Source organism: Acipenser ruthenus, chromosome 2 (genome assembly GCF_902713425.1).
Source record: "Acipenser ruthenus chromosome 2, fAciRut3.2 maternal haplotype, whole genome shotgun sequence".
Lineage (NCBI taxonomy): Eukaryota > Metazoa > Chordata > Actinopteri > Acipenseriformes > Acipenseridae > Acipenser > Acipenser ruthenus.
This window is the reverse complement of record NC_081190.1, coordinates 16,979,229-16,991,946: the sequence shown is the minus strand read 5'-3', so window position 1 is coordinate 16,991,946 and position 12,718 is coordinate 16,979,229. Positions and strand designations below refer to the sequence as shown.

At 37.7% G+C, this 12,718-nt stretch overlaps 1 protein-coding gene across 1 annotated transcript in view; it reads right to left on the bottom strand.

Annotated features, from left to right (window-relative positions):
- The window catches only part of LOC117399458 (cAMP-specific 3',5'-cyclic phosphodiesterase 4D-like), a 365,779-nt gene extending 362,238 nt beyond the window's left edge, over window positions 1-3,541 (bottom strand). Inside the window, exon 1 of the mRNA XM_058990262.1 lies at window positions 3,300-3,541. The gene's annotated coding sequence lies outside the window, so the exon portion shown is untranslated. The remainder of the gene's footprint in view (window positions 1-3,299) is intronic.
- Between the last annotated feature and the right edge of the window lie 9,177 nt (window positions 3,542-12,718).

Here is a 12,718-nt window from a genome sequence, read left to right as displayed (position 1 = left end):
TATTACCCTTCCGGTGTTATTTGTGTAATATGTGGACGTCACCTTGAGAGGCGGAGTAGTGCTCTGGGGTGGTGAAGGGCTGTCGATGTGTATGTGTTTGAGTGTGTGGATGGTGCTGGTTTGCTGTTAGCTGCCTAATAAACTGCATTCTACCTGAGATCCTTGATGTGTGTCGCCTGTAATTCCTGTGCTTGCTACAATATGTGAAACAATAGCTTAAGATTTGCATAGCATTGAGGGCAAAAAAGGGCACAAACAGCATGTGCGGATTATTTTGTCCTGTTTTGAGTACTGTACCTTTAATAATAACAACAATGCCTCATTCTAAGTACTGGAGATCACGCTAGATGAGAGGAGAGAAGAAGAGTTCAGTGTAGGGGGAGGATGTTACTGTTCTGCTTCTCATTTAATTTAGCTCTGTTGCTGCTGTATGCCAAACTCCTATGTATACCAAGGGAGGGGAACCAAGTTATGTGTAACTCTTAAGATACAACAAAGGTAACTAAGAAGTGGATTCCCTTAAACCCCATGTCAGTGTTTGTTGCATCTCCTACCGACAAACTCCCCTATGATGAACACTACCGATTGCCAGGATTCATCACAAGCATCCGTGCTGAGACTCTTAATGTTCCTGAAGCTGTGACTGCACCGCGGAGACTGGCCCAACCATCAAAAAAAACTGCAGGGGGATTCTGGCAGGGCACTCTGGGACAATGACAAGCATACTGTAAGGATGCAAGCTTGTATTATATTTCTGTCTATCAAGGTACAATAATTTATTTTTTGTGGACACACTTCTGATTAAACATACATTTTACGTTTTATATAACAACAAAGTCAGTGGCACATCAAATATGTAGAGTCATTTGCCATTTTTAACACACAACTGATTGTTTAGAAATTTTGATCCCAGATTCAACTCATTGTGCTTGTATGAGAATAACAGACCTGTCGTGCATGCTACAATAATAAATGTACGTGTTTGTTAAATTCATATTTGTACCTTAATCTTGTAAATAGTAAAATAGTGCTATTTTGGGTTCCCAAGTGGCTCACCTAGTAGAAGTGCACCATGTTGTGCGCAGGGTGAGTCAAAATAAATTAATAAAAATAGTGCTATTTTTCTTCAAATAGTGGCATGACATATCTCAGCATTGTAATTTTGGAGGGATACACTACCATTCCTCAATCATTACCTACCCTAATTTGTTTAATGAAGTTGTAGATGGAAATCTGTAGCCAAGACTTGCAACAGAGAGATGCAGCTCTTATACATATATATATATATATATATATATATATATATATATATATATATATATATATATATATATATATATATATATATATGTGTGTGTGTGGTTCTAAGATGCTATGAGCCAAGACTCATCTTCAGATAATTACTAATAATAAAAAATCTGACTTCTGTCCTTCAACATGTAGTGTAAATTCTGTGCTGTACTCACCTGTACTTCCGTCTTTCCATTTTCATGCAACCTCCACTCCCCCCACCTCCTCCTCCATGCAGCTAATTATCTTCCCCCGGGGAAGAAGACTGGAACCTGTCTACCATCCCATCCTCCAGCCACTCAAGCTGTCAAGCTGTAGAACAAGCCTCCCAGGGGGGAAAAAATCAAGGCCAAGAGAGTATTCTGTGTTTCCTTTTTTTTTTCTAGTAATTCAAGTTTGTTGATTCAGTTGATCTTTTAATACAAACAAATCTGAACCCACTGCTTGTCTCTGTGCCTCTTTGGACTACTATTCAACTGCACAAGCAATGATATAGCTTTGAACCTCGTCTCACAACACTGCCTGTTAAACCAGCAATAATTACACTGTTAGCTAAAATGAAAGCTACTCTATTATGTATGTATTTGCTTTAGCTGAGATGGTCTTGGATGAGGTAATTTATTAAAATCTAACCATTATTCAGTAGGCCCTTCCCTGGCGTTTTTTTTAATCTTGTGCACTGCTAGACATTTGATTTTCTTAACCTTGGTACACTCAGATTCAATTATCTGTTTAGATCAATTGAAAAGACCCCAGTGTTGTTCTCATTGCCATGGCCGCCTTCTCTACAAGATATCTATTTAAAATGTGTTGACTGTGTGTTCTCTTTATCCAAATCTCAGAGCCGTAATGAGAATGTATGTGTGTCATACTTTAGGGAACTAATTTGCTATTGAAGATCAAGTGAAGTAAAACTATTTCAACAGCTAATAATGGTTTTATTTCATTTTTATTTATCCAAAGAACTGTTTTCAGTGTTCTTTAAAAGAAAAAAATCAAAATTCTCTGTTTCCTTTCACTACATTAGCACCCAGAATATATATATATATATATATATATATATATATATATATATATATATAATAGTGTTATTTTATGAAGACCTGACTTTGTGAAGACCTGTTTCTTGAGAGGTTATTATCCCACTCATGTATTTAATTGGTTGAAGCCGCATAATCTCTTTCTTCCATTGTTTTATAATAACAACTACTTGCTTAATGTAGCATGGCTTTTTAAAACTCAGAAGTTTAAAGCAAGCGTATCTGGTTCTACCTTTGTCAAATATACACAAACCAGAGTGTGAAGATCTGCTTTCTAATGAAGTAGACAGCATAGTATTACAACTGAAGAAAGTAAACAGATACCAAGGCATTATATTTTAGTGTAGAACTAAACATCCTTGTGAGGCACTTCTCACTTAGAAATGACACAGTTAAAGTTACGATATTATTATTTATTTCTTAGCAGACACCCTTATCCATGGCGACTTACAATTGTTACAAGATATCACATTATTTTTACATACAATTACCATTTATACATTTGGGGTTTTTACTGGAGCAAAAAGTACCTTGCTCAAGGGTACAGCAACAGTGTCCCCCACCTGGGATTGAACCCACGACCCGCTGGTCAAGAGTCCAGCGCCCTAACCACTACTCCACACTGCTGCCCTGTTTTGATAGGCCCGTCTTACGTGAATACTGTTTTTGCTCCAGTGCACATTTCCGGAATAATAAAAAATAAATTCCTGCATATTTCCACATAACTGAAGTAATCTATCTTTTGTCATCGTGCAGTCTATCCGTCTGGGTTTTGATTGTGTGGAATGCAGCTCTGGTACGGGCGTTTATTTATTTATTTATTAACACATGAATCAAAGTAGGTAGGTGTAGCACTCTGGACTTCAACAGACACATATCTGAATAATATTCTTAACCACTGATTATTTTATTCCCGAAATTGGAATATTTTTGATAGAGGAAGCGATGTTTGTTTGCAAGTCGTTTTACCTTTTCACCGCTGATTCAGGGTTGTTGTTATGTTGCTTGCTTCTTCAAAATTATTAATTATTTCTATGTTTCCTGAACAGTTATCTCTTCCCATTTGCACACGGATGCTATACCAAACTGAAACTGTACTTTTTAAAAAATAAAATAAATATCAAGTCGTTTTATTATACAGTTGCTTTTGCTTTCTCTGCAGCACTTACTCTCCTCATCTGCGAACACTAGATAAACGTCTCCACACTACGCTTGCCTAAAGCCGGGTCCATATTATCTGAGCGTTCAGCTGCGCAACCAAAGCGCTCTCAAATTGCGCAATTTAATCGACTGCATCTGCTTTGTCCACACCTGAGCAACTTAGTTGAGCAACAAGTTTCCCGCGTTTAGAGTTGTGTGTATTTTTTTTTTTTTTCTGGCGATTACGCTGCCCCTGCTGGTGCTGTCAGTTATTTCCTTCATCTGTCATTGTCGTTAGTATACGATGGCATCAGTAATTACCCATGAAGAACTGGCTGTTATATTCGTCTCATCTGTAGTTATTTTGATATTAAAAGCAGAAGCGAAGCCACATAAATGATGGACACGACCTTGGCTGGGGACGCAGTTGTTATCTTTTTAAATAGTTGACATATTTTTTAATGTACCTCCTCTTTACCACAGAAATGTACAGGACAGTCAGGAGATTGTAATAATCAATCATATTTCGCAACCGTGCACATGAAAAAAAAAAAAACTCCACTACAAATTGCTCAGTAGATCGCTTGAAAGTACAGCTTTGTCTCTACTGTAAGCAGCCAGTTGCGCAACTGCTTGCAACGGTTTGCAGAAACGTCCACATATAAGCATTCATCTGCACGCATTGTGCAATTGATCGCTCAGTCGCGGAGACGTGGACCCGACTTTGCGGTGGTGAAAAGTCAACAAACAAATTTAAAACTGTAATATCAAACTAACATTAATAAATGTATCAAAATATTACTAACTATGTTTTGATTCCATTTTAGTTACAATTGTAACACTGCAATTAATTATTATTTGTATTTTACCCAAAGGGTACTACATAGGCATGGCATTCAGATGTACAGACATACAGACAGACACTGCTATATATTCTAAGAATCTGACATTCTTAATATTATGCTAAATAATGTCAATTCCATGTTCAGTGACAATTTGATAAGCGTACGAACGTCTCCAATGTTTGCCCTTTACAGAGAATTTCATCCCCAGTGGGGGATACTAACGACAGTGCGCTGAAGTACAATCGTTATCCCCATCCCAAGGTAAAGATGAGGAAGCTTTAATGAGTACAATATGCCTCTACTACATACTGTACTAGAGACAAGGGTATGACATGGTATTTTTATAAAGTGTCGATACAAGGACATCTAATAAAAACTGTGAGTGGTTTGTGCTTTATTTAGCACCTCATTATTGATCTGGTACAAGGTTTTAGGAAACTAGGGTATGTGTTTTGATTGATTATTTATTTCTTAGCAGACGCCCTTATCCAGGGCGACTTACACACTGCTGCCCTATAAGGTGACTGATATGGTGAAGCTGCTGTTCAGACGTTTTACTTTTTGTATTCATTACAGTCCATATAATCATATAATTATGTCTCTCTTTCATATAGTGCCATCTGCTCCTTTTCTGTAATAATAGTAGTAATAGCAAACTGACTATTATGGCTACTTAATCAGTATAGTTATAGGCTAGTTTAATGTGTGTCAAAAACACATTATCCAAACTTGGGACCTGTTTTTTTTTTTTTGTTTTTTTTTTGTAAGATTGTTTGGCTCAGATAATCAAATTAATACTGTTAATATGACAACCCCAATAGAAATGATCAAAATGCAATCCATTTATCGGAAAGCATCTAATGCACGTATTGGTTGGGTTAAAAGTGGTTAAAAAACAATTCCTCTTCAATAACAGCACTGCTGGACAAACCTGATTTCAGATCTAGTGTCTCAAAACCTTTTTTTTTATGGCCCCTCAGTTTGTTATTGAGTGTTCCATATTGATGTCTCCTGTCTGTTTCTTCAGTGCAGGCACCTCAGTGTTCCAATATTAAACACATAAAAAATCATTTCAAGATTGGAGCTTTCCCCCACCACCCTAGATCATTATGATTCTCAACTCTGAGTCGATCATATCAGTGAAAATAGGCTAACTCCTATTGAGTGTGCCAGTGTATGCGAAGTGCTTATTGAAGCACTGTGATTACAATAGAGCTTGGATCATAACTCTCACTACAATTAGTGTTTAACTTGCCAAGTATAATTTGAAGAAAGCATCATTTAAATACATTCCCAAAAGTCTACTTGAAGCCATAATAGTAGTACAGTATTTCATGTTCAATGTCACATTTTTCAATTTTTGTCTGTTCTTTGTTAAGTAACAATATATAGAAAACTACAAAGCGGTATGTAAGTCAGTATGTTAACGTAACATTATTCAGCAGGTTTCATTCAACTTTATGAAACAAAATTAGTTAATTCTATAGGGTGATGCAAAACTTTTGGCCATAGCTGTAGATTTATTTGGAGCTGGCAATCTACATGAAATATAATTAATACATTTTGATATGTTCTGCTGGGTGTGTTTATAGGTTTCAGTCTGACAGACTCAGTGATGTTGAAAACCGGCCTCATAAAGGACCTTTATAAATGTGTTCTTGTAGGCCCTTCTGGTAGGACGTCCTCATGTTTTGTGTCTGTTTTTTTTTTCTTTTGCCTACTTAAAAACAATGTCATCCAAAGGGTGAAAGAACTGAGGTACATATGGTATATCTACTTCAAATAATTAAGGGGAAAAGTGACCCAGGTAAAGGGAAACGTTTCCTAAGCTTCCTAAGAAAGTGTAGGTTACTAAGCTAAAAGGGAAGTGAAGGTTACCAAGATTAAGGGGAGCTTTTCCAGGCCAGACGGAAACATTTCACTGAATAGGCTGCTACCAATATTTGATAAAAACATGTATTCATGTATACATACAGTGTGGCAATATCTATGTTTCTCAATATTTATGTTGTATCCAAAACACAAAAGGCAGAAATACATTTGCCATCAATTGTACTGAATCAGACCCTACTGCATGCCCTGTAGGTCTGTGTTATGAGAGTTTTTAGAGGAGGGATGGCCCCTTCTTATTATCCAAAACATTATAACTAGAACCGGTCACCTATAGGACCCCCAGTTGTGCTAGATTCCCTTTAGTCAAAACAGCTCAGTCTATCCTGACTTATCAAACTATTGGTTTTCTGCATCTGCATTGAAATCTGTCTGTCAATTTGCAACAGAATCCCATAAAGTATTTGGTTTTAAATTGCCAGCTATGCAAAATCAGAACCCAAATACCAAGTATGGAACCATCCTACATCACTCCTATATGTTATCCACAAATGAAACATGCTACAATTAGAAGAGTGATGCCCCCTAAAATTGAGGGTTCCGTTAACTGAATGCGTTCATAAAGGGTTCAGGATTTTTGCACCCCTTATACGGTATACCCTCTGCTTACAATATCCCTAAAGTGAAGAAGAGCATACCGTTCACTTTATTTGAATTCATTTACATACACTTTCCCAAAAGTGCCCTTTGTAACCTAATTTCAGCTTTAAAAATCAACCTTGTGATTGATCATAATTCTGTTTTTCAATGTGAAGTTTATAAATACATTCAAGGATATGCATTATCCTTTGAGCTGACATCAGCAGGGCATTACCTTGGGATATGCCAAGGCTTCAGTCCTGAATTTAGCCTGGCTGAAATTACTTTGTGCCAGCCTGGGAGCAAAATAACCTTTATCTGTTCATGGAATGCATAGCAACACACAACATATACTTATATTACAAACCAGGATAGTCAGATCTTTGAGGAAGTTTAAAACTTTAATGCTATGCTTTCCAAAGCTGTGCCAATATGCCAGTCAAACCCCAAGCTTTCTTACTCCCTTTATAATGCATGTTAAAAGACAGCTCTATAATGGATACTTTGCTTTTAAAAAGCATAATACACTGTAAATATTTATGGGTTTGGTTCAGCTGGTTCCCCTCTGAGAGACAGCTGGATACAATGCAGTACAAGGCAGTGCAGTATGTTCAATGTTCAATGTGTTGTGTTTTTCTATATGATCATCTTTGCTTATTTTGTTTGTTTATCTTTTACTACACGTGAATCTGCCAGGTGTTTGAATTTGCTTCTTCAGCTTTATATAAATGTTATACTGAAATTTATTTTATCTCAAATTTGCTTTAAGAAATGTACTCTGAAACTGTAGAAAGCTTTAATTGAGCTACAAACCTTAGACCACTGACAGAGCCATAGCACTAGAATATAAATCTACCTAGACCTTTTTAACCTTTCCTGGGTCTTCAAGGACTTTAGCCATTATGGCTCCTAAGGTTGGGATTTTTTTTTTTTTAATGAAGCCTGTTTTTTGTTGACCTATTTTTATTAAGCAGGCAGAAATTATAGCATTTAATAAGGTGATTATATGTCATTTTCTCTCTTGTTAATGAATACTGCAATAGTAGAAAAAGACTTAGAAATATCTTATAGCAACATAATTAATGGTAATTATTGCCTGGTTAGCATAAAGTATTCTGTTTTTTAATAACTAGATTTTTAGCAGAATAAAAGACAGCTATTAAATCAGTTTTACAAAGCAACCCTCAAAGATCACATTTAAAAAGCAGTTTTTCTATGGGTTGTGTCTTTGTTGGAGAAATACAGTGTCTTTGTGATGCATGATAACAGTGTTATGAATGAATAGTGAAAGCCATGACTCTGCAGGGTTTCTCCTTCCCTGTCCTCCCCACGCAGCTCCGACAGTCCCCACACACCCTCTGTCTCTTCAGCATACAGTAACACTGTCACCTTCACAATCTCTGCACTTATGGCTTCGATGAGCTGACACTACCAAATTAGGTTCAAACTGTGATGGTGGTTGTCTTGTGATGTTGACCCCTTTCCAGGATGAACTTGGCTGAGAGCATAAAAATGATTATTCATTTGCTGTGTGAAAGGGCCATTTTAATTCTTGGCTGGGCTGAAAACTCAGCAACAGAAGGTGAAATATGACCTTCGCCAGGATAATTAACATAACGGTTGCCATTTTAAATTATTTTCTTGTTTGTATCACAAGTGACGGTTAACTGCCTGTATTTTTGTTGTGTGTTTTATTAGTGAATCTGTTGTTTTTAAACTGCTGCTAATTTGCACTGTGACCTGATGTTTGGGTTAGCGCTTTCCCCACAGTTAATAGGGAGTCCCGCCTTACCTGCCAGTCCAGCCAATGATAGTCATGGGCTGACTATAAAAAGGGAGGAACAGGAACCAGGGGAGAAGAGAAGTGTTTTGGGAAGAAGCACACAACGTGTCTGGAAGAATAGCGAGGAGACAGCAGTATTGGATAGGAACAGCAGCATGGAGAACACTCTTGGGAGCAGTCTAAGGTTGACTGCAGGAACAAAGGAACGGGTTTGGAGTTTTTTTTTTTTTCTATTTGGGACTTTGTTGCAGCGGGACTTAGTTAGGAGTTTTAATGGGTTTTTGTTTTTGGATTTTGTGTTTTTTGGGGGGGGATTTTGTTTTATTATCACCTGCCACTGTTGGACTGTGTTCAAGCTACTTTTTTTGTGTTAACAGGTTGGTGTAGAGAATTATTGACACTGAAGACATTTTTTGGTTTACAAACCAATAGATTTTTATTTTGGGTAACTGCCTTGCTGTGGTACTCCTTGGACAATCCATTCCCCAGCAGAGTCAAGGTCGTGGTCCTGGGAGACAGCCAAGGGTCTGAGGGCGAGAAGAGATAACATTATCTTATTTGCACTTTAATCATTTCCAGAACTGCTCTAATATTTTTGTATTTTGCATTTACCTACGCTGAGCGATCTCTTTGTAGTCCTGCCAGGACACGCTCAAGGTCTGCCAGCGTTCTACTTACTGTTGTCCCAAGGTTCGAGGTCCAGCATCCGACTCCGGAGATACTTACCAGTCAGTGCGGAGGGTCGAGGTCCAGCGCCGGTCTCCAGCGTGCCATGTCGGGGTCATAGGAACGGCGGCGAGAGAGAAAGGAGACACGCGGGGTTTAAAGATAGGCTAAGGGGAAGTAACCAGAACCCCTGGGTAGAGGTGGTAATTATACTTACCTGAGTGTACGTTTCCCGACGGCCATTTTCTTTGCCCCACTCCTTTCCAGGTTCATCGAAGGTGTTGGCCGGTCAGCGGTTGGAGGTCCGGGCGGTGGGCTTGGTGAGGTCCGCAGCAGGTTAGGGCTGTGAGGGAAGCGGACGTTGGGGAGAGGGGTCTCTTGGGACCCCCCGGAGCTATCAGAGCTTGATTCCTTCTTTTTGGCTTATCCGCCATTTTGGACAGTAACCTTTCCTTTTGTTTTTTTTAAACTTGTTGCTGTGTGGTTTTTAGTATTCTATTTTAACCCTGTTGAGAAACAATAAATTGTTTTTACCTATCCAAACATCCAGTGTGTATATATTGGAACCCAGGGATAAAAAGAACCTGCATAGGGGAAATTATTATTTATTCGGTCATCAAGGTCCTTGTCCTTGCCAAACCCAAGGTGGCGTAGTCGTTACAAATTCTAAAAATAGGTTTACTACGGTTACCCCTGGTCACCCCACCCGTGACATTTGTTTTCTCTAATATTTTATTTTTAACATATATATTATCGAGAAAATGTATTAGTGTATATGTGTTAGGGCTCTAAGGGTGAGGTCCAATTGGCTTATCAGTGCCAAATCCATATACTGTCATTGGATACCTGAACTACTACCAGCACAGTATAAAGTAATTGTGTTGAAAAGGAAAGAAAAAATACAGAAATAACCCAGCAAATTATATATTTTAAAAAAATAATATGTACTGTATACACCAGTTAGGGTTAGGGCTCTGGACTCTTGACGTGGGTTCAATCTTAGGTGGGGGACACTGCTGCTGTACCTTTGAGCAAGGTACTTTACCTAGATTACTCCAGTAAAAACCCAACTGTATAAATGGGTAATTGTTTGTAAAAATAATGTGATATCTTGTAACAATTGTAAGTCGCCCTGGATAAGGGCGTCTGCGAAGAAATAAATAATAATAATAATAATAATAATAATAATAATAATAATAAATTAGCGCAGGTATACAGGAGGTGCTTCAATATACCTCAATATTTAAAAGTGAGAGTAACGTGTGATTACTCATATTTTGTAAAAAGGAGTGGTGTTGTAATATGTTTAATGTCCAGCAGCAAGCTACAAAATGCTATGTTGATGCTTTTTGAGTTCCAGCTATACCATTGTAATTGCATAGAGGTGGATTCAATTTCATTGGCGCACAGTAAATATGTGTTTTAAAATAAAAGCTTATTGAATAGCAAAATAAGCTTTTAACGCATTGGTGAATTCAGGAAAGAGCCCTCCTTTCTCTGCCATTTTGATTCAATAGTACAATAAAACAGGGAAATCGCGTGGGTCAGAAAGCAGGGCCTAGTCTTTTTTATTCAAATTTTAATGAAGCAGGGGATTATTACTTGACACAAATTCAATATTAATTAAATGATTCCAGTGGGAATTGACCAATTACATTGTTTGTTTTTTTATAGCTGTTTGATAAAAATGATACGGTTGTATTTTTTGGATTGTCATTGTTAACTCCTATTCCCGGTGAGCTTGTGCAGACAGCTTCAGGACTGGTCTTTGTCTTCCAGGGGACAGGTGTTGGCTGATATCCGCTGTTGAGCTCCTGGCTTCAGATTATATTAATGGAAAGAAACTACATTCAAACAACCATGTAAACAAAGCACTCGAACAGTGGGAAAGGGTTCAGCAAGCTATTTCAAGCACAGTATCTGCGCTTCATCTAGTCTTGCAAACAGAAATTCAATTGTCAAGTTCTGTGCCTGATGTCAATATCACAATATCCAGCTACCTGCTAATTCTGCTGACTTTATACTGTGGATGTTTACACTGTTTCAACTGAACCCCATTTGTGTTACAACATGACTTAAAGAGTAAAACAGGGTTACAGGAAAGGCTGAACTGTATATTCTTTAAAAATAAGAAAAGGTCAAGTATAAGCTACAAAAGATCAAGGAAAGGAATTCTAGCACCTTTCTGAAGGATAGACCAGCAAACACGTTCTGAAGCAAAAAAATACAGTTTGAGGACAAGGGTGAGAAATCTCTACTGGTGCATGAATGTTAGGCCCTGCCATAAGCCTTTATAGTTTAAATGAATAAGGTGTGGTGACGGCCTGCCAATTGCACTGAATGCTTTAGTATAGTTCTAAACCAAGAATGAGTAATGCTTAGGACAGGTCTCAATTAAATAAAGTGGTCAGCCATTCTGCAGACTTCCACTCACAATGAGGATGTAATTGAAAAAAAAGTTGATTATAGATGGCCAGAGGGTTGCTATCCCAAACCACAGAGGCAGCTTAAGCACATATATTGACTTGCAAGATGTTTATATTTTAAATATGGTTCTCTTTAAAGGATTGATCAAGGATGTACAAATAACTTATTATCATTAGCAACAGTATCACTGGTCCACCTGTTGTTGTGTCCTTTTAATCTTTGCTTAGTTTAATTCTCAATATCTACTAGGGAGGCAGAGAGCATGTGAGTGAGAGAGTGGGGCTGTAGCACAGGCTGTGGTAAGGTAAGCAGAAGTTTAGATTTTGCATTGATATTGTGGCTGTGCTGTTTGAATGATGAAACAATCTCTTGTACCTCTTATTTGAGCTTAAAAGTATGTCAACTTAAAGCTGGGAAAAGCTGTATTGTTTCTGCAGGAGCGTGGAGACCTAGGGGTGAGTACAAGAAGAATCAATCTAGACTGGTGATCAGTTGAGCTGTTGATGGCTTTCTATAGTCGGATAATCTGGTTGGTAAAAGTAGTATTGGTTAAATCTTCTTCTGTTTTATTGTCCTCAACTTCTGGAAAATGCCATTTTTTTTGTTGCTACTCTACTCTTGCAATGTTTTCGCAAGTGTTTTCTAGCTGTCGATATATCATTAAATGTATTTTTAATGCAAGATACTTATTGTAAACCATTAGTAAATTGGAATAAATGTACCTGTGGTACTGTGGTTTCACATTAGTGTTCAGTATTATTTAGGAGTTCATCCTTTTCTAGTTAACTTTGGCATAGTCAAATTGTGATCCATCCACGTCTGACATTTAACATAACTGTGTGAGGCCATTGTTTCTGTTTCTGTTTCCCCCGTATTTCTGGGGTGTTGCATAACATCACAGTTATGTCCTGACTTATCCCCTTTAGTTTTCACCCCAAATCAAGAGGATTCCCTCAGCACTCAAAGGTGCATGTGTTAGAGACAAAGAAGAAGACAGGGGTCTGAATTAAATCAAATGTTACTGTAAAATAGCTAATGACTATAATAATGGTGCCAAA